General features: G+C 44.7%; 1 protein-coding gene and 1 non-coding gene across 2 annotated transcripts in view; both read left to right on the plus strand.

Moving 5' to 3' along the window:
• The window catches only part of LOC119168690 (5-hydroxytryptamine receptor 1), a 48,670-nt gene that overhangs the window by 23,453 nt on the left and 6,534 nt on the right, over positions 1 to 18,683 (plus strand). The window lies entirely within an intron of this gene.
• On the plus strand, positions 8,704 to 8,776 carry TRNAR-CCU (transfer RNA arginine (anticodon CCU)). The gene has a single exon. It is a non-coding gene; the product is annotated as a tRNA-Arg (tRNA).

An 18,683-nucleotide genomic window follows, 5' to 3' on the forward strand; every position in this document is an offset into this window, starting at 1 on the left:
TTTTTATTGGCGACATCTTTGTGCTTGATTACATTTATGCTGTGTTCAGATAAAAGTTAACAATTTCAGTACCAGAATGGTCATATTCATTGGGATGAATATAAATCACTAGGCGTAAACGCGAGTGCATAGTGCCATAGCTGCGAAACACTGATAGATATTGTTAAAGTGCCCTCAAAAACATAATTGGAGCATCGGTGTAACTCTGCAATAGAACGCCTGCCTATCTCACAGAAAGCCGGGATTCCCTCGTTCTCACTCGACTGAATTTTTTCCAGATTTTTTATTTGCATTTACCTTGAGTTTCTGCTAAAGGAAAACGCTCATTTTCCACAAAATTTACGACACTTACCCAGAAAACGGAATCTCAGTGAAACGAGGCCTTTGACATCATGGTAGTAAAGCCTACATACCATCCTGAAGAGGGTTGCTGTCGAGTCTACATTATAAAAGCTGTAGGTGTGATGTTATCTAGAGGTGTGCCAAACAGTATAAGTTCATTGTATTTGAAGAACAACATTACAAGCTGCTACTGTCAAGTATAAACAAATGAAAACAAGAGGTACGAAGAATAATAGACTAAGTAAATATCCAAGGGCTGCAGGGGCTCCGGAATCGGGAGGGGGGGGGGGGCAGTGGAACCGTCGCCCACACAGGTTAGAAACCAGGGGGGCGGGTGTGTCCCCTGGTTACGTCTCCCCGCACGTCAGATATGCTTCCACAGACCCTGAGGGGCTGTGTAGAAAAGTAGAAAATAAATATACATGAAGAACTTTTCGAAAAGTTAGCGATTAATCTGCGATGGTAAGCCTGAATCACAATCAAAGCAGCTGTCAGAGTACATTTATTTTTCTCCTGCAACTAGATAGCCCAGTCTAAATAGCACGGCTCAAAAAACGCGATACGTGGCCTGTGACCCATTTGTATTTGTATGACTTTGTAGGGTGAATTCACTCTACAAAGAGGGTGATAAATAGGTCGTAGGTCGCATATTGTTGGTGAATGCTGCATGACGCGCATCTTGCCAGGGCAAGAAGAGTAGCTTTTACCTACCTCATGGCCCTTTGGGCACTGAGCTTGCCGCGTCACATCCGCAGTCATAGCAAGGATCACAGAAGGCTCAAGAGAACGAAAACAAAAATAATTGCGTGGTTTATGGAGATGATGCATATTTGCGGTTCTGGTCCCATCGGTGGTTTGGAAAACACTCCTACTGGCAGCATGCAGGCTTTAAAGGAGTGGTGCCATCAAATTTCAAGGCCATCCCAAGCCTGTTACTGGTTTTCTCTGTATGCGAAGACTCTCCACACAAAAGGTCGGACAAAACAAACACGTAAACGATAATTTATTTCACTTTTAAAAGTATAGCTGAACGCCCACTCTCGCGATCTAGACCCATCGCTTGCGCAGCAACACTGAAGTTTCAGGATCTGAGAAGGAACGGCAGTTGTCATGACGTCGCACCGGATTTGTAGTGACGAGTGTGTTGGCGTCCCTTGCAGAGAAACTGTGCGTTTCTCAAGGACACTGCGTGCTTTCAAAGAGACACTCGATGGGTCCGTCAGAAACACTGCGCGCGTCCAACAGCGGGCCTGCCCCATGCCCCTTCAGAGTATCGTCGCCTAAAAAAGGCAGGCGCATCTAGCGTTAAGCGGCTTCTTCGTGTTCGTTCTGTACATACGTTGTAAATATAAACGCTTTGTGTTCTTATGGCTGCCTTTTGCATTGCCACTGCCTGGATGCTACTTCAGCTGGCCATAACGACTGTTTGCGCGTTTGTTTTGCTGGAGCTTGTGTGGCACGTGCGTGTGAGAGCAGACGAAACTCAGCACGAAGTGCTTCACAGCTTTGTGTGGTCACGTGGCAAAGCCACCTATGCATCGATCTCACTGCCCAACTCGGCGCCGTGAAACCAAAACAAAAAATGGTTCAGCTATGTAGAGCAATATTAAACTATTTAGCGAAAGTACATGAATCTTGGTCAGTGTTTCATGCTTCTTGGAGCTGAAGGAAACGCTTACAGCAAAGAACACGAATTCTACAAATTTGGTGTCACCACCCTATTAAGGTACGCGAACGAGCCACGTGTATCCTTGGCTTATGTTGCCGCCTGAGCGCGTGTCTCCCGCAAACCACAGACAAATTGTGCCACTGTCGCACCAAAGTACGCGGCCATATTTAGAATTTCTGGAGTATCAAATGGGAAAAGCATTGTCGAAGGTATGAGTGGTGAGCCCGACTTGAGCAACGTGACCGCATTTGAAAAGCTGCGCAACCAAAGCCATCTTAGTAGAGTAACTCGATTTGGAGTACGTCATGATATTATAGTTAAAGGGCGAAAAGTGAGACACATTATATCAATAAAAACGAGCACGTAATTTGACAAGAGAACGTTGGAATACGCCTGTAGTATACCGAGGACAATGCGTTGAAAAATTCGGAGCCGGGGCGGGGTTCTGTCCAGCCAAGTTTTTGACACAACCACTATTTAAAAAGGAAGACAAGTCCGCTTGTCATAGCGTTGGTTCGGCACGACCCCTGTTTTAGTGGAAAACAAGTGCGCTTGTCTAAACGTTGGCTCGACACAGCCCCTGTTTACATTTTTTCATCTTCCACTTCCTGTGGTTTTTGGGAAGACATTGTGGGTCATCTCCAGATACTTTTTTTTTCGAAACGGGGTGGTTCACCCAACCCTTACTATGTTTACGCTTGTGTTGGTATGCTGGCGTAGATAAGTGATGCAATAATAAAAAATCGCGGTAGTTGGAGCCTTCCAGGACAACTATCTTCCCTTGTCTATGGCAGTGGTGTTATTAGATATAAGAGGTTGCTGCAAATATGTGAGAGTGTGTCTTGGACCTCAATGATTTATTCATTTTAACTGTATCTTTCTAGAATCTTTCACCCGTACCTCAAAGCGGATTTCTTGTGAAATTCGTGATCAGAGGGGGACGCTGTATTTTTTCGCTGTGATGAAGTTGTCTAGCTTCTCATCGAGTATCAATTTTCGTAATGATGTTCGAATGGAAGCAAGTTGGTGAGTAAGCATGGGTAAATCAGTTCACCAAGGTGAAGAGGTGGGCATGTTTGTATTCCATGTTTAAGAAGGGTAAGAGCGCACTGAACACGAATACACAAAGAAAGGGCACACACGCATAAATCAGCGCAAACAAAACGCGGACAGTTAAACCCAAAAATAGCACTGCGGGCAGGCAAAAAAGGTGGTTTGCGCAGCGTGAAGCAGGGGTACAATAGAACAGAGACAATGAACATATTACTAGAAAACAATATGAACGAATGACTGCCACCTTCGTCTTAGCCAAATGCATTACAGACCGTATGAGATTGTTTTCAAAATTTGACATAGACAAAGCTTGCGCAAGATTCCACAAAGCTTTGAACAACAATGCTGTATTATTCTGATGTCCTCACTGGTAGCCTCCAAGTTGTTGAGTGATTTTTTTGGTAAAGAAAAACATAGAAAAAAGGATGCGACATTTTCTGCTTCTCGTCGTGCGTGCATGACTCAATGCGTATGTGGAAGTGGAAGAGAAGTATTTATATATGCTGAAGTCTTTCTAGGTTGCTTCTAAGTTGCTGCTGGGCTTTATATAGGTTAAGCTAGGCCATTTATATGTAACTTTTCAGCGCATAGAGCTTCGAGTTAAGCCACAGAGAGCCACAGTCACGAATGCCCAAACTTCAGACACAAAAACTAGCGCCGAAACCAAGCATTCGCACTTTCTACGAGCTCATCGTGTTGGCGTAGGGGTTCCATAGCTGCGTGATCTCCTTGAAGCTTTCGTTGTATTTCCGTTCTCGAGCATACGCTCGTTGTACGTGCCACTGAAGCATTGCGCAAAGGTGCTTCAGCAAAATTGCAACATGTGGCCACGGTCACTGGGTAAATCACACATGTTTATTAAAACTTTTCTGTGTAGCTGGCTAGGTCTGTCTAAACATCTTGATTTGTTTTTGCCGTATATCCGTTACCGTCTTCCTTTCTAGAGAACACGGGGTGAGTGGTGAGAATACTTCTGTTTCTGTGGCACATATCTTCTCGTGATCACGATGCTTTTTGGTGCATCACAGCATTTTCACGGCAGGCTAAAACAACTTTGCTCGTAAAACCGACTGTGTAGGTGAACTTTAGATGGTGGTGATGGCTTATTTCTTTGTGATGAAAAAAGCTACTGGCCTCAATGGGAGCATCATGTAAGGGTGTGTAGTTGGAACTTTGTGCAGTCGAAGAAATGACGAATGACACGTCACAAAAAAATTTTTAAAATATAAAGCACTGATAAAGCAGTGTTTAAAGTTAAACTGAATGTAAAAGCACTGAAAATTGCAAGAAAAGAACGAAGAATTAAGTTCACGCTGGCATAAAAGTCGGCACAGAGCCAACACACAAAAGAGCAGTAAAAATAGACAGCGCTCGAGAATATGAAAAATAATGTATAGGCTTAAACTATACTTGCAATGCAGTTCTCAAACAGACAGGCAAATTAACAATGTCGAGGGTGAAAAAAAAATGAACTGTTGATAAAAGCTTACACAGTGGCATATTTCTAGAAGGACTAAAAAAGAAATAAAGTTCACATGACTGCTGTAGGTTGAAAAAGATAGGCAGATAAAGTTATGCCTTCACAAAAGAAAGAATCGATGATAGTTTTTTCTGCTCTTCAAGCTTTCACTGACACATTCCGCACCACCCTAATGTCATCTATACAGACGCAGCCCTCAACAAAAGACGCTCAGGCCTTGCAGGGCGGCAACGTTCGACCGGTGCCTCCGAGCCCTTCATAGGTACAATTTACAACGGAGCCAGCGTACTGGTAGAATATAGAAGATAACATATTGCCATCGACTAATAAAGGACTTGCTTCTGTACAATACATGGGTCGAAGCGTTGAATCTTTTTTGCGTTGCTGAAAGTTCCAGCTTCATATGCTTACACAGGTGGGTGTGGTTGTAATCACGTGCGTGAGAATCTGCAATGACGAGCTTAAGAAACGTCAGGTGAAAACCAGCGCATGCTGAAGTTCCTGTTTTTGTATACTTTGTGTGTGCAAGCTGTCACAGGCAACCAAATAATCACAAGGAAAGGCGCATAATCGATTTTACGGCTGCAGAGTCAATAGAATCGATCACCCTATTTGTGAAGAGGGCCTGTCTATGACCTGTAATGACTGGAAGATATGTTTTTGCAAATATATATATATATATATATTTATATATATATATATATATTATGAAGTCTTGGTTTGGAAGACCTTTATTAGGCCCGAAGAACCGGCAGCCGACAGCTGAGATGAACGGACCAAGATGATGATGCTACGTGACAACGATGAGGATGCATGAGCAACACATGATAATGATGATAATGTACAGATGAAGAGGATTGATATACTAAATGCCCACACTAATTCCCCCCACGTGAAAGCGGCCAGCCTGGCCGCGGCAAGTCAAGGGGACAAAGAACGTCGCATGAAGGGCTTCATACGGGAGACATGGACGACCTCAGTAGTTCGATAACGGCGATCAGCTGGGGCTACAAGTGGCGTCACGCGATAATTCACTGGTGAAGTTTCTTCAAGAACGGTGTACGGCCCGATAAACCGTGGCTGGGATTTGTCGCACAAACCAGGTGTGCGAATAGGCGTCAAAAGAAGCACTTCGTCTCCAGGTTGAAAGGATACAGCACGATGGGATTCATCATAAACCAGCTTTCTGTCTTGCTGTCGGGCTTCAGTCTTTATACAAGCACGTTGGCGGCTCTCTGCGAGCCGTAAAACGTATTCCTCTGAAGAGGATGGAGATGAATCCACATGGCAGGTAAAGAAAGAGACGTCCAGGAGAGAAGTAGGGGAACGTCCATAAACTAGGTAAAATGGTGAGTAGCCGGTTGTCCGCTGAATAGCCGTATTGTAGGCGAAAGTGACGAATGGTAGGACTACATCCCAGTTCTTGTGGTCTGGTTGAATGTAGGCGGCGATCATGTCAGAAAGAGTGCGGTGGAATCGCTCAGTGAGGCCGTTAGTTTGGGGATGATAACTAGAGGCAGTCTTGTGAGTTGTGCCAGAAGCGCGAAGAAGTTCGTTCACTAGTTGTGAAAGGAAGGCCCTTCCACGGTCACTGAGCAATACACGTGGAGCACCATGACGCAGTATAATGGCTCGGAGGATGAAATCGGCAATTTCATAAGCTGAACCGGTAGTGACGGATGCCGTCTCGGCGTAGCGCGTCAAATGGTCAACGGCTGTTACTATCCATCGGTTTCCAGCAGCACTGACTGGAAGGGGGCCATAAAGATCGATGCCTACAACTTCGAATGGTGTGGCTGGGCACGGAAGAGGCTGTAGTGTACCGGCTGGAGCAGATGTGGGTAGTTTTCTAGATTGACAGGTAGTGCAGGACCCAACGTACCAAGCTACACTAGTGGTAATACCTGGCCAATAAAACCGACTTCGAAGGCGATCGTAGGTTTTGTGGTAACCAAGGTGACCTGCCGTCGGATGGTCATGAAGTGCTCTGAGGACTTCGGACCGAAGCGATCGGGGTAGAACGGGAACCCAGCGCTGACCGTCAGGTTGGTAAATTTTGCGGTACAGCACCGAGTTGTCCAGCTTAAACTGCGAGAGTTGGCGACGGAGCCTCGCATTAGGTGGACGGGAACTGCCAGTGAGGTAGCCTAGAATACGTCGACAGTATGGGTCAGCCAGCTCTCGAGAAGAAAAATCGAGCGGGTCGTCCGAAGGCAGCTGGTCCATAGAGGCGAGAGAGGAAACCGCCGTAGACGTGGTCTCCGAGGGCGTGTTGTGCAAAGTGATTGCGGAAACGCTGAGGGGAGCCGCTGGTAGTGGGCAGCGAGAGAGAGCATCGGCGTCGCTATGCTTTCTGCCACACTTGTATACGATGTCAAAATCATACTCTTGTAGGCGTAGAATCCAGCGGCCGAGGCGTCCCGACAAGTTCTTGAGTGTCGAAAGCCAACATAAAGCATGGTGGTCGGTCACGATGTGGAAATGGCGGCCATGAAGATAGGGACGAAATTTCTGCACTGACCAAACGATGGCGAGGCACTCCTTCTCGGTGATCGTGTAGTTCCTCTCGGCTGCGGAGAGGACGCGGCTGGCGTACGCAACGACTCGCTCTCGCGAAGAGTTGTCGCACTGGAGGAGCACGGCTCCTAAACCGTGGCCGCTAGCGTCTGTATGGAGGAAGGTCGGTGCACCATCGTGAAACTGAGAAAGTACAGGATCGGTCGTGAGGGCACTCTTCAATTTGTCGAAAGCCGATTCACATTCTTGAGACCACTGAAAGGGCGTACCAGAAGCAAGTAGCTTATGTAGTGGTGCGGCTATGGCATGCGAGAACGATGGGAGAGTACGATCGACAGTGGGCTGCAGGTGGGCCATATGGGTCATGGACGTAAGCTCCTCTTGATGACATCCCGCAATGACGTTGAAGAAAGCTGAATGGTACATACTGAAGGTAGTGTGAATCCCAGTGATTCTAATTCTTCGCGTATTATCACCCTTATCGTTTCTAGTAGGTTTGGATCAGTCGTAATACGGGCCGCGTCACTGTCCGGTTGTAGGCGCATCGACTCAAGTTCTTCGAGGCGCTGACAGGTTGTCGCAACGTCAGCAACGGTAGCCGGATTCTGGATTGCAAGGGCATTGAATGCGACGGGTCCAATCCCCTTAAGAAGCTGGCGTACCTTGTCTGACTCTGTCACTGGGGTGTCAACCCGGCGGCAAAGTGAAAGGACATCCTCGATGTACGATGTATACGACTCCCCGATGTGCTGTTTCCGAGTCGCAAGAGCTTTCTTTGCGAGAGCTGAACGAACAGCCGGTGTGCCAAAGACATGGCGAAGCTGATCTTTGAAGGCTGACCAGTCGGGGATGTCGATGAAGTGGTTGAGAAACCACGTCTTCGCGACACCCGTGAGGTAGAATGACACGTAAGCGAGTTTGTAGGTGTTATACCACCGGTTAGCAGCGCCGACACCTTCGAAATCGTCCAGCCATTCCTCCACATCTTCGCCGCGCATACCAGCGAAGGGATGGGGCTCACGCTGGAGGCTGTTAATGACGTGAAAAGGCGCGGCACGCGGTGGCGGAGTGGGAACGGCTGCAGCACCGACCTTTTCTTGGTGCGACATATTTCCGGACACCTGGCCCAAGCGGCGACCTGAACGTAGCTCCAGGGGGTAGAGTGGTCGAGAGGATGACGGGGGATCCAACAGCACGCTCCACCACGTATGAAGTCTTGGTTTGGAAGACCTTTATTACCTGCTCACGGCTGGTAATTTTTTCATCCACTTTTCTTTCTTCTTTCTTCTTATTTACATTCCATTCGTTCTAATAACTTCCCCTGTACATTCCTTGGCATTACTGTCTGTTAGATCTCATTAATATTGTGTTGAAACACGGAAAAAACGAGCCCTTGGGTATACACTTCTTTCCCTTATTTCATTGAACGAGGGTCTCGTACTGGCAGACTTGGTGTGTTTAGGTTGTATAAGAGGGACAATTAATCAGCTGCCTGCTCATAATAAGTTCACGTACTACGTGACGCCAAACATGCGAATAAGAGTGTTTTCACACTCGTCGCTCGGCTTATAGATGGCGCTGACTGTCACTCCTACTTCTAAATTCACATATAAACCCAAAAAAAGTGGATGGAGGGAAGGCCGCTGTGATAGCTCAGTGGTTAGAGCATCGAACGCCTTATTCGAAGGTCGTAGGTTCGATTCCTGCTCACGGCTGGTAATTTTTTCATCCACTTTTCTTTCTTCTTTCTTCTTATTTACATTCTATTGGTTCTAATAACTTCCCGTGTACATTTCTTGGCATTACTGTCTGTTAGATCTCATTAATATTGTGTCAAAACACGGAAAAAACGAGCCCTTAGGTATACACTTCTTTCCCTTATTTTATATATACATATATATATATATATATGTATGTATGTATATATATATTCAATAGCTCTCTCATGGAACTAAGATTTGTCATCTTAGCATTCACATGCAATAGCTCAATATTATGATACATCTTCGTACTAGCTGTCTTCAACAGGCATGTTAGGTGTCTCCGCTTTGATATTCTCGAAACGATAGCACCATTTAGTGCGAAAGTTGGTAAACTGATTGATGATGAATGAGCATGCCGCAAGGCGAAAGCAGCGTACGACAGCAACCCAATAGAATCATTTACACGTAACTGGTGAAGTGCAAAGAAAATGCTTCCGTTTCAAAAAAAAAAGAATATAACAGCTTAGCACTTGTGGTGCCAAGCCCGAATGAAGAGCGCAGCTAAGTGGCGTTTCTTGCTTTTCTTTATTTTTGTTTTATAAATTTTTCTGTTTCTTTTTTTCCTTCCGTTTCCCTTATATTTTTTGTATCGGTTTTATTGTATTTCCTTCTGCATGTATTTATTTCTTTTCCTTCTAGCTCTTTCTATTTTATTCTTCTTCTTTCCTTCTCTATGACTCCTTTTTAAAGACGATAGTCTTTCTTGGGAACCTTCGATGCAAAGATTTTGGTCTGTCTGTCTGTCTGTCTGTCTGTCTGTCTTTCTGTCTGTTTATCTGTATGTCTGTCTGTACATTTGTCTGTTTGTCCATTCCTAACTGTAGCGAAACGACACCTGCCGATACCCCAAACGGCCGACCCCATCCGCAGCGCCAACCAATGTTTCTCAAGATTCAGCGATCATATTTCCGCGATTGTCAAGTAAAAAGGAAATATTGCGCGTTTCTGAGGCACCATTACAACAGGTATATAATCTTTATGTGCGTCTTTTACTAGAAAAAAACACACATGAGTAATTCTAAAGACCGTAGCGTTTATCACGCTTCGCCAACAATGCAACGCTTGCACGAAAAGGCGAATGTTTCCAACGCTTTGCTAAGACGACACGGTGGTGGCACCGGCCCGTCGCCTTGCATTTTACACCTCATCACCTTTGAGACGGGCGTGAGTACCCGACTCAAAGCCACGCGCTTCGTTTTCCAAGAAAACGACCAGATAGCGCTCATGTTTCACGTGTGACGTGACTTGATGCGCTAGTTCGCCTCCGCTGCACGCTCTAGGCACTCTAACGCAGTGCGTCCAGTATACCATTCAGAACATAAAATCAATGTTTTGTTCACTCTCTCCAGACGCAAGTCTATTGTCCTTCGATGGCATTTGCAGATCATCATGCAGATACAGGGCCAATTTTTTCTTTTTTCATCTTTACTTCTTTCTTTTTCTGTCACTCTCCGTTTTCTCTTCTTTTTTCTCTTTCTATGTCTTCTATGTCTCTCTGTTTACTATGTCGTGATACTATTTATTCTTCTGCATTTTCTCCTCATTTCTTTCTATTGCCTTCATTTGAATCCTGTCTATCTTCTTTTGCTTTCGTTTTCGCTTGGGACTCACACCTGCTGCACACCATACTGGGGGTTGCCCATCTCCTGCAGCACTACCTATTTGACTAGTTTTGTGACACTGCGCAGGCTTAGGCGAGTTACATATTCCACACTAGGAAGCTACAAATCTAAATTTAAATTTGGTGCGTGCAAGGTCATTTGCAAAACCACTGAGTCAGAAAAAATGAGCTCACCCAGAACAGGACGCCTATTGGGAAACGTTGCCTACTGCCGTCGGTATAGGGACCTATTTGAATCAGTTTACTCAACTGTCTCTCCAACGTTTTTTGTTAAATTGTCCATCACATTAACCACTGTAATAAAAAATTTGAAGGCATTTATGCTGGTTTTCAGCAAGCCCCAATAAGTCACTATACTCTGTGGGATTCTGTTATGAAGCAGCAAATGACACCATTGTTTGCATTTTACAAACGCGAACCATTAGAAAAACATGCATTTTGGTTTACGACTGCATCAGCCTGCAGCATGCTCACTCATACTCTATGTGCCCGACGGATCTGGATCACCGAATCAGTCAGGGCGTGTCTCGATACTCGTAGGCTATGACACTATAAGGACTGCGGGGTCAGAGGAAATCGTGATTGTGTTGTTCTGTTAGGCAACGTTTTGAAAATGAATGTATTTGTGCTTGAATCTCGTCGTGCATAAATGTGTTCTTTTTCTTGAACTTGTGTTCATCTGAGGGCCCATGAACCACCACAATTGGCACAGTGTCAAAAAAAGCTTCGAATATACATCAATTTCTGAGCCTATGCAGGTCCCCTCAAAGCGTTTTTACTGTACGCTTCGGTCAGAGGGTTCCCACATGGTCAAAAAGATTGAAAGCAGAATTGCTGCAATGAGTGAAAACTGCAATGGTGTCGTTTTACTGATAGCTACTGCAATATGTTACAACAAATCTGTACGCGTCTCGTTGGCCGGAAAATTTGTGGCGTAAACTCAGAGAACCCCCTGCCAACAGGAGACACTCGCGTGCTCCTCTGGTAGCAGATGAGCCCGCTGCTTAAGTTTTGACGTCACGCGCTGTAGAGTTCTGCAGAACTACAGCTCCACAGTTATATCTCAACCTTGGGGTGGTTTCAAACCGTTTTCAAGATAAAGGAAACTGGCCCTTTGTCAATAGCTAACGCATCGCAGAAGTCAGTATTCATTTCGCTAACCCCAAAACAAGCCTAAAAATTGCATGATAAATTATAGGGCAGCTTATAAAGCAGCTTATTAGGCAGGGATTATAAGGCACTTGTCCTCACGTTCCCGGTAGGGACCAGGTCGAAGCTACTTTGAACTTAACATGATGGCTTCAAATGACGTCAAGCGATTCCTTTTTCCACATGTGTGCTTCCGATTTTCACAAATAAGCAAGTCTTTTGCTTCCTTTGCAGGCTGCCATGATTACATCACATAAATAAAGACTCTGGAAGAATAGTATGACTAAGATGCTGCATAAAAGGAACAAATTGGTCTTGTTCAAAATTTTCCCGGAACCAATATCAGTGTACTACAGCGACCGTAAAACTCCTACGACTACAACTACAAATTAATATTGAAACATACCCCCTCCCCTCCTCAGCACATGTGGTGCTTGATACAGCTTCACTGAAGATTCACGCTTGCAATATCTCTGAAGGTTAATTCGGGCACGAACACACGACACAATCACTCACACAACCACACATGCTCGAATTAACTTTTAGAAATGCTGTACCAACTAGCCCAACAACACGTTCTTTCACGTTTGCAAGGCGAGATGACAGTCAGTTTTTTTTTCTGCAACAGATAAAGTAAAGGTAATAAAAATAGCGAAGAATGAGTGACTTTATATGAGTTACGAAGTATAAAGACTTAAATACTTACTTGATAATATGTGTTGACATCGTCACATCTCATTATGTCATAAGCTACTTTTTGAGCCTATAGGTATTCGCGTCAGTATGACATGCCAGCCACTCACCTGTTACCGTTAAAGCAACAATGTCACAACGAGATCATTTCTAAAACGCGGCTTCTTCGTGTGAAACAGTACTTTTCGCGTCACCGACCTTACAAAGTGAACGTCGTATTGGCGCAGGAGAGGACGAAAGAGAGTGAATGCAAAGCACAGCAGAATATAAATGATGACGGCAGCTACGACTGCAAAATGAGGAAAGCCGAGAAGGAGAGAAGGTAACCAGGAAACGTAACACTGCAAGAGCTGAGCAGTGTGTGCGAAACGTGCCTATAGATGCGCCTGCGTATCCATGCAATTTACCGCAGCGCACATTGCGTGCCCCATCACACCTCTCACTGTGTTTCCTTAGACACGTAATACAGTGTAGGTTACGCAAGTGCTTCGCGAACAATGAGCCAGAAGACCTACTGAATTGGTTTGCTTGCTACTCCTTCTGGAAAACTGCAATACTAGAGGTTTAATCATGCTGGCGCCAAAATGTGTTTTTTTTCTGTTTAAGCAAAAAGGCGACACTGCTACCGAAGCACACACACACTCATTTCACAATATTTTTGCCTAATAGATTTTAAGTCAAACTTTCTAACTTTTGGTGTTTAAAATTTGCAATCAGTGATATAGTACACGGCACTATGCCCCACCATGGTGGTCTAGTGGCTAAGCTACTCGGCTGCTGACCTGCAGGTAGCGGGATCGAATCCCGGCTGTGGCGGCTGCTTTTCCGATGGCGGTGGAAATGTTGTAGACCCGTGTGCTCAGATTTGGGTGCACGTTGAAAAACCCCAGGTGGTCGAAATTTTTGGAGCTTTCACTACGGCATCTCTCTAATCTCTCCACTACGGCGTCTTTCATGATGAAGGTGCTGCGTACCCAGCACCGGCACCAATTGTCACGCGCTAAGAGCTCAAAGAAACGCACAAGGAGACGCGACCTTCAAAATCTCAGACACGAAGAAGGACGTCTCCGCTGGCACGGAATGCTCGTCTTCGTCGTCTTCGTTCACTGGCACAGAACTGGCTCACTGTTCACTGGCACAGAACACCAGGTGGCATTATGGTGGTTTTGGGACGTTAAACCCCACATATCCTTCAATAAAATCAGGTACACGTCAATTTGTCTGTCTGCAGCGTTTACGAAACATAGCTTTACCTATTATTACTAACTGTATCTATAGCGACATTACTTAACATCTCTCAGCTTGCTAAAGTACTGCACAGAGAAAAACAAAGACAACAAGATTTGAACACTTAAGTTACCAGCTTTTTTCAATCTCTCCTTAGCATCATGAGGCTCCTTTCAGCTGGGAAAACACGTAGTAGAAAGTACGTTGACCTGTGTTTCAAATAACCGTTCATTTATTGTTCTACAGTACGCTAAAATTCTCAAATCTGACGTTCTAGAGGCACATACTTCGGGGGTGTCTGTTAGTTGTTAAAAGGACGTCGCTGATCGCCATGGGGCCCAATTAAAAACACATGAATTGACGATCCCGCTGAAGGACTCTGCTGTCTACGCGCAGAGCGAGATTTCGCAGTGTCACGAGTAAAAAAAAGCAGAGTGAACCCTGAGATGCTAAGCGCATGTTGTATGTGATAATAGCCCTGTTATTCAGATGTGAAGAGCCAAAAGGTGGTGCCAGATGCTGCCGCTTTTTTAAAACGCCATGTTATCAAACGCGTTTTTTTTCTTCAAAGGCCATGTTTTGTTTTTGTGAGTACATTGTCATGTCTTACTCAGAATACACCACTCGAAGTCAACAGTAACGGCGTCACTTGTTCGTGACGAGCGCATCTACATCTCAGTTTACGCGAAACCTGCAGGTTCTAGAAACGCAAGAGTACGTCACTGTAACGAGAATTCTGGGTCGAGTGTATCACGCAATACGCTTCAGCACAGCTCCGTGAATATAGGAGGGACTTGATTCTTCACGCAACGCGTGAAAACGACTGAATCGGTTTCTTCTTAAAAAACAACGCCATAAATTCTATGAATAGGATCTTGCTGTGAGCAAAGTTACCATGCTATCTAGAATTGCGAAAAGAGGCCATGGTGGAAATCACAATGGTCACTGACGTTTTATTTGTTAGGCAGAGAAAATCGCTTTGCACGATACAGTGGGCGCGACGAAATCTGCTGCGAAGATTCAAACATGAAATGTGTATCTGCTCTCTGGGGGGATTGCGTACACAAACACACGGGTGTACTTTCACAGTAGTAGATAGAGTAATTTGGCCCATTTGCTAACGTGAAGAATCTAGTTAGATATTGCTGTACCACTCTGAAAATGCAACGCGTGAAAATCATTTGATTCACTTTGCTTTTGTAAGGGCGAATCACTTTATGGCGAGTCTTGTACGTCCCTCGTGGTAGTGCGAATCCACCAATTGCACATACCCGAAAGAGCGGTCCTTGGAATGTCCATTGGATAGCTTGCACTTGTATATGATAACTCCACGATGAAAAGTTGTGAGATGCGTGTACTTGGAGTGTTCACTGAATAGACGGACGGATAGACATACAGATGGACAGACTCACATGGACAGATGGAAGAATGGACTTATGAACGGACGGATGGACGCACTGATGGTCTCACGGATGGACTGACGCACCGATGGACGCATGTATGGACGGAAGCAAGAATGAATGAGTGGACGAAAGCACGGACGGACTTACGAACGCTTTGCCCCACCAATCATCATTCACTCCGTGCATATGCTGTGATTTTTTTATATGCTGCGCTGTAGCCTGATGCAGCATGATTGATTCATTACCTTCGGCCAACGCACATTTTATAAGCAACGTGCCTTCGCATCTTCATGCAATGGCATGTGCGCAATTTCACATGGACTTGGCTGACAGGTGCACCAATTCCCGGTTAAATGAAGCTCTCTTTGTTCCGGCGAACAAGAAAAACTGTCCTTGCAAATGACCAATTCGCTTCCATCGAAAATAAATTGATTTACCGTTTGGTCAATCTTCACAAATACAAACAGAAAACGTGCTGATTCACCTATCTAGGAATCTGTATAACACGAAAGTGAAACGTGTCTTCAGAGAGGTAGATGAGAGTTTATTGTGCATTGTTTTAGACGCAGCAAAAACATGAAAAGTCATGTGAAGAACGGCAAGCAGCTCAAAATTTGCAGCGCACGTTTTAAGAGGAAAACGCACACAAAATCAGCATGACAGGATGAGGGCGGACTAACAGCTCTCACAGCTCAGCACTTGATGCACGCTGTTCAAAGAGAATAGAAGACGCACAAAACCAGCGTGCACGCGAGCATACACAGGACAAGCGTGAACTACTGTGACAACTCTTACTTCGTCGTTTGTCAACAGCGCGGTTCTTTGGTAAACGTGGCAGCGGCAGCGAGCAAAGTGACCTTTGTCATCACTCGAAGTCCAACTCTCGTATTCGCGCGCGCGCAGGCGAGACCACGCTCCATTGAGGTGGCACTCTATCGATGCGACGACCTTTACAACACGTGCAATTCGAGCTCTTCGTGCCATCTCACTACTGATAACAAACACGCACTGAAGTTTTAGAGCTCTGAGGACCTCTAAACGGTGCATGGAGTATATATATATGGCTTGCCGTTAGCACCCTATCGACAACGTACACTCCGTGGCATATTAGCTAACGCCACGTGCTGTGCATCGAGAGATTGCTAGGTCGACGCCGTGGAATAGAAACATTCGTTCTCGTGTTTTCCTTTACAATTTGCTAGTATATATTTTACCATGTCACATTCGTGACGGAAGTATGTCAGTGCAGACGTACTGGGCCCTGACATAGAACACTTTTGTATTAAAACAACGTAATCTCTATGGCCCCAGACTTCACTTATTGCACGTGCAGTTAATGTTTCCTGGTTTATGTAGGCAGACGAAACATTATTGATCAATATTTAATTTCAACGGCATTATTTTCGTAAGTCGTGACATCTTGGATGTCTAATAGTAGGGACTTTACATTTGGAGTATGTAAGCTTTCTCTGGCATCAAAAAGGTGTTGCAGCGCACAGTCTATGAAACCTGCTTTTCCAAGAGCGCGGTTTTAATGATTGATCTCTATAGAGAACACACACACCTACACACACATAGGAAGGAGAATAAGGAAATAATGTTTGTCAAACTATCTTTGTACTTGCGGTTATGGATGTATGAACGGTAGGTGGATGACTCAGCGATAGCTGGTTCCTGTGGTAGAGCACGTGTATAAGTCTATCAACGGCGCGAAGAAGACTGCAGTATTTTTAATGCTTTTGTAGAAAACAGAATTTGATTTCCCAGGAAGCTCATTGAGTCTTCTTGGCAACAGTGCATCAAAGAAATTCATCGTGTTCTTTTAAAATTTTGCTACACCCCTGTCAAGGGTTATGTGCCTTTGTGACGTGTTATGCCCGGCATAGACGCTCTGAACAATGTTTTTTTGCTCATTGTTATCACATTGCTAGTTACTAACTACCACACTGTTAACTACTGGCCGAACGGTACGACATGACTTTCATGGTGCCACTAGCTTGCCCGGAGACGAGATTGGCTTTAGGCTTTACGCATTTCAGTATATTGAGCGCGCAGTCTTGCTTGACTTTCGACCCGCTCTTTAACATTGAACAAGCGTGTACTGCTATTAAGATAAGAGGGAGTACGTACCCGTAGCACACCTCTGACACTGTATATGCGACAAGCACAGGTGGCTGTACAGCATACTCGCTTGTTCTGTTCTTCAACCACTGATTTTCATGTAGAAAACCATGCTCGTTAGCATTACAGCATCGTAAATGAGCCCGCTACAATTATTCGCGAAGATTTTGTTTCGGAGCACGCTTTTTTTCTACCTAGTATGATGTAGCATTTCTCAATACCTGTTGCGGTCATTTCTTTGTTTATTGGAAGCTTAAATTTAATATATTAAGCTTTGTTTGCTTCGAAAACTACACTAAAATTGGTCATGTTTTGTTGAAGCAGCATTCTTTAAGTTTGTGGTATCTGTTGGAGCGTACGACGATTAGGGTGCATTTATTGTGATCACTTACTGCAGTTATGTTCGCAGCAAACTCTTCAAATGATGTTAGCTGCTGCAAAAAAATGTTTATAATGCGGCTCATAATGGTAACCTTAGGTAAATATAAATCAGCGCCTCATCCTTGCACAGTCGGTAACGTCATTATTGAGAGGGCTAATTACCTTAAGTGTTTAGAATTAATCTTTTCACATGAGAAGATATCGTGAGCACCTGTCACTAACTGAAGTGCTCCTGCTGTGAATACGATCGACTTCGTAGAGGGCCTCATGCATGGTGTGCTCGATTACATGAGTGGACGGCTTACGAAATGATTAGCATATCAAAGCGTGCTTACGCGATTCACCTGATGTCCTTGTTAGGTGCATAACACAGCGGCAAGAGAACACTCAATCGCGTGTAGCACGTAAACATGCAAAATAGTTTTTTTATCGCTCTGTTCAAAAGCTTCCCTCGATTTCACAAGTTTATTTACTGTACCCATGAATACGCAAGCTTTGTCCCTTTGCCAGTCTATCTATCTTATCGCACCAACCATGCTTTTCATCTCGTTTCACCATGGAGCCACATTTTCTGACCAGCTTTTTTCGTGCACGTGCTAGACCCTACTGGAACCATTGATGCTAAGGCATTGCTGCTATCACGGGCCAAATAAATTTGTTTAAAATGTTGTGGGTAATACCCTAGGTTGTTTGGTGCTCAAGAAGACGATTTCGCGTGCTCAAGGTGGAACCGCCGCCAGGCAGTTAAGCGTGGACCAAATATACTCTGCCTCTGTCTGCTTTTTGAGAGGTTCAGCCAACATTTGGCCCTGAGCCTACAAAGTAACAAGCCACCTATAAAATAGTTATTATGTGGTCACTATTGCTAAACACGAAGTTTACATTTTAGTAAAACCACCTCAATTTTATCTCAGGTATGACGTCCCTAAACCACCACTAGATTGTGAGAGACGCCATAAAAGAGGGCTTCAGAAATATTGGCATTCTGGTGTTCGTCACACAGTGCACGGGCCTGTACCATTTTAGCTGTATTAAAATTTCTAGGCAGAGATCAAATTCGTGAATTGTAGGTCGGAAGCCGAGCAGCGTAGCTATTGTTCCACCAAGGTTGACCATAAAACCACAAATCGAGATATCAAAGCATCATCAAGCAGTGTGTATTGCACATGTATTTCTTGACTGTTTCTGTGATTCATCGGCAACAAAAGGTATATACTGACACGAAAGTGCCCGACGTACTTTATGCTGGAGTCTTTCAAGACTT

The sequence above is a fragment of the Rhipicephalus microplus genome, chromosome 6, assembly GCF_043290135.1.
Source record: "Rhipicephalus microplus isolate Deutch F79 chromosome 6, USDA_Rmic, whole genome shotgun sequence".
NCBI classification, from domain to species: domain Eukaryota; kingdom Metazoa; phylum Arthropoda; class Arachnida; order Ixodida; family Ixodidae; genus Rhipicephalus; species Rhipicephalus microplus.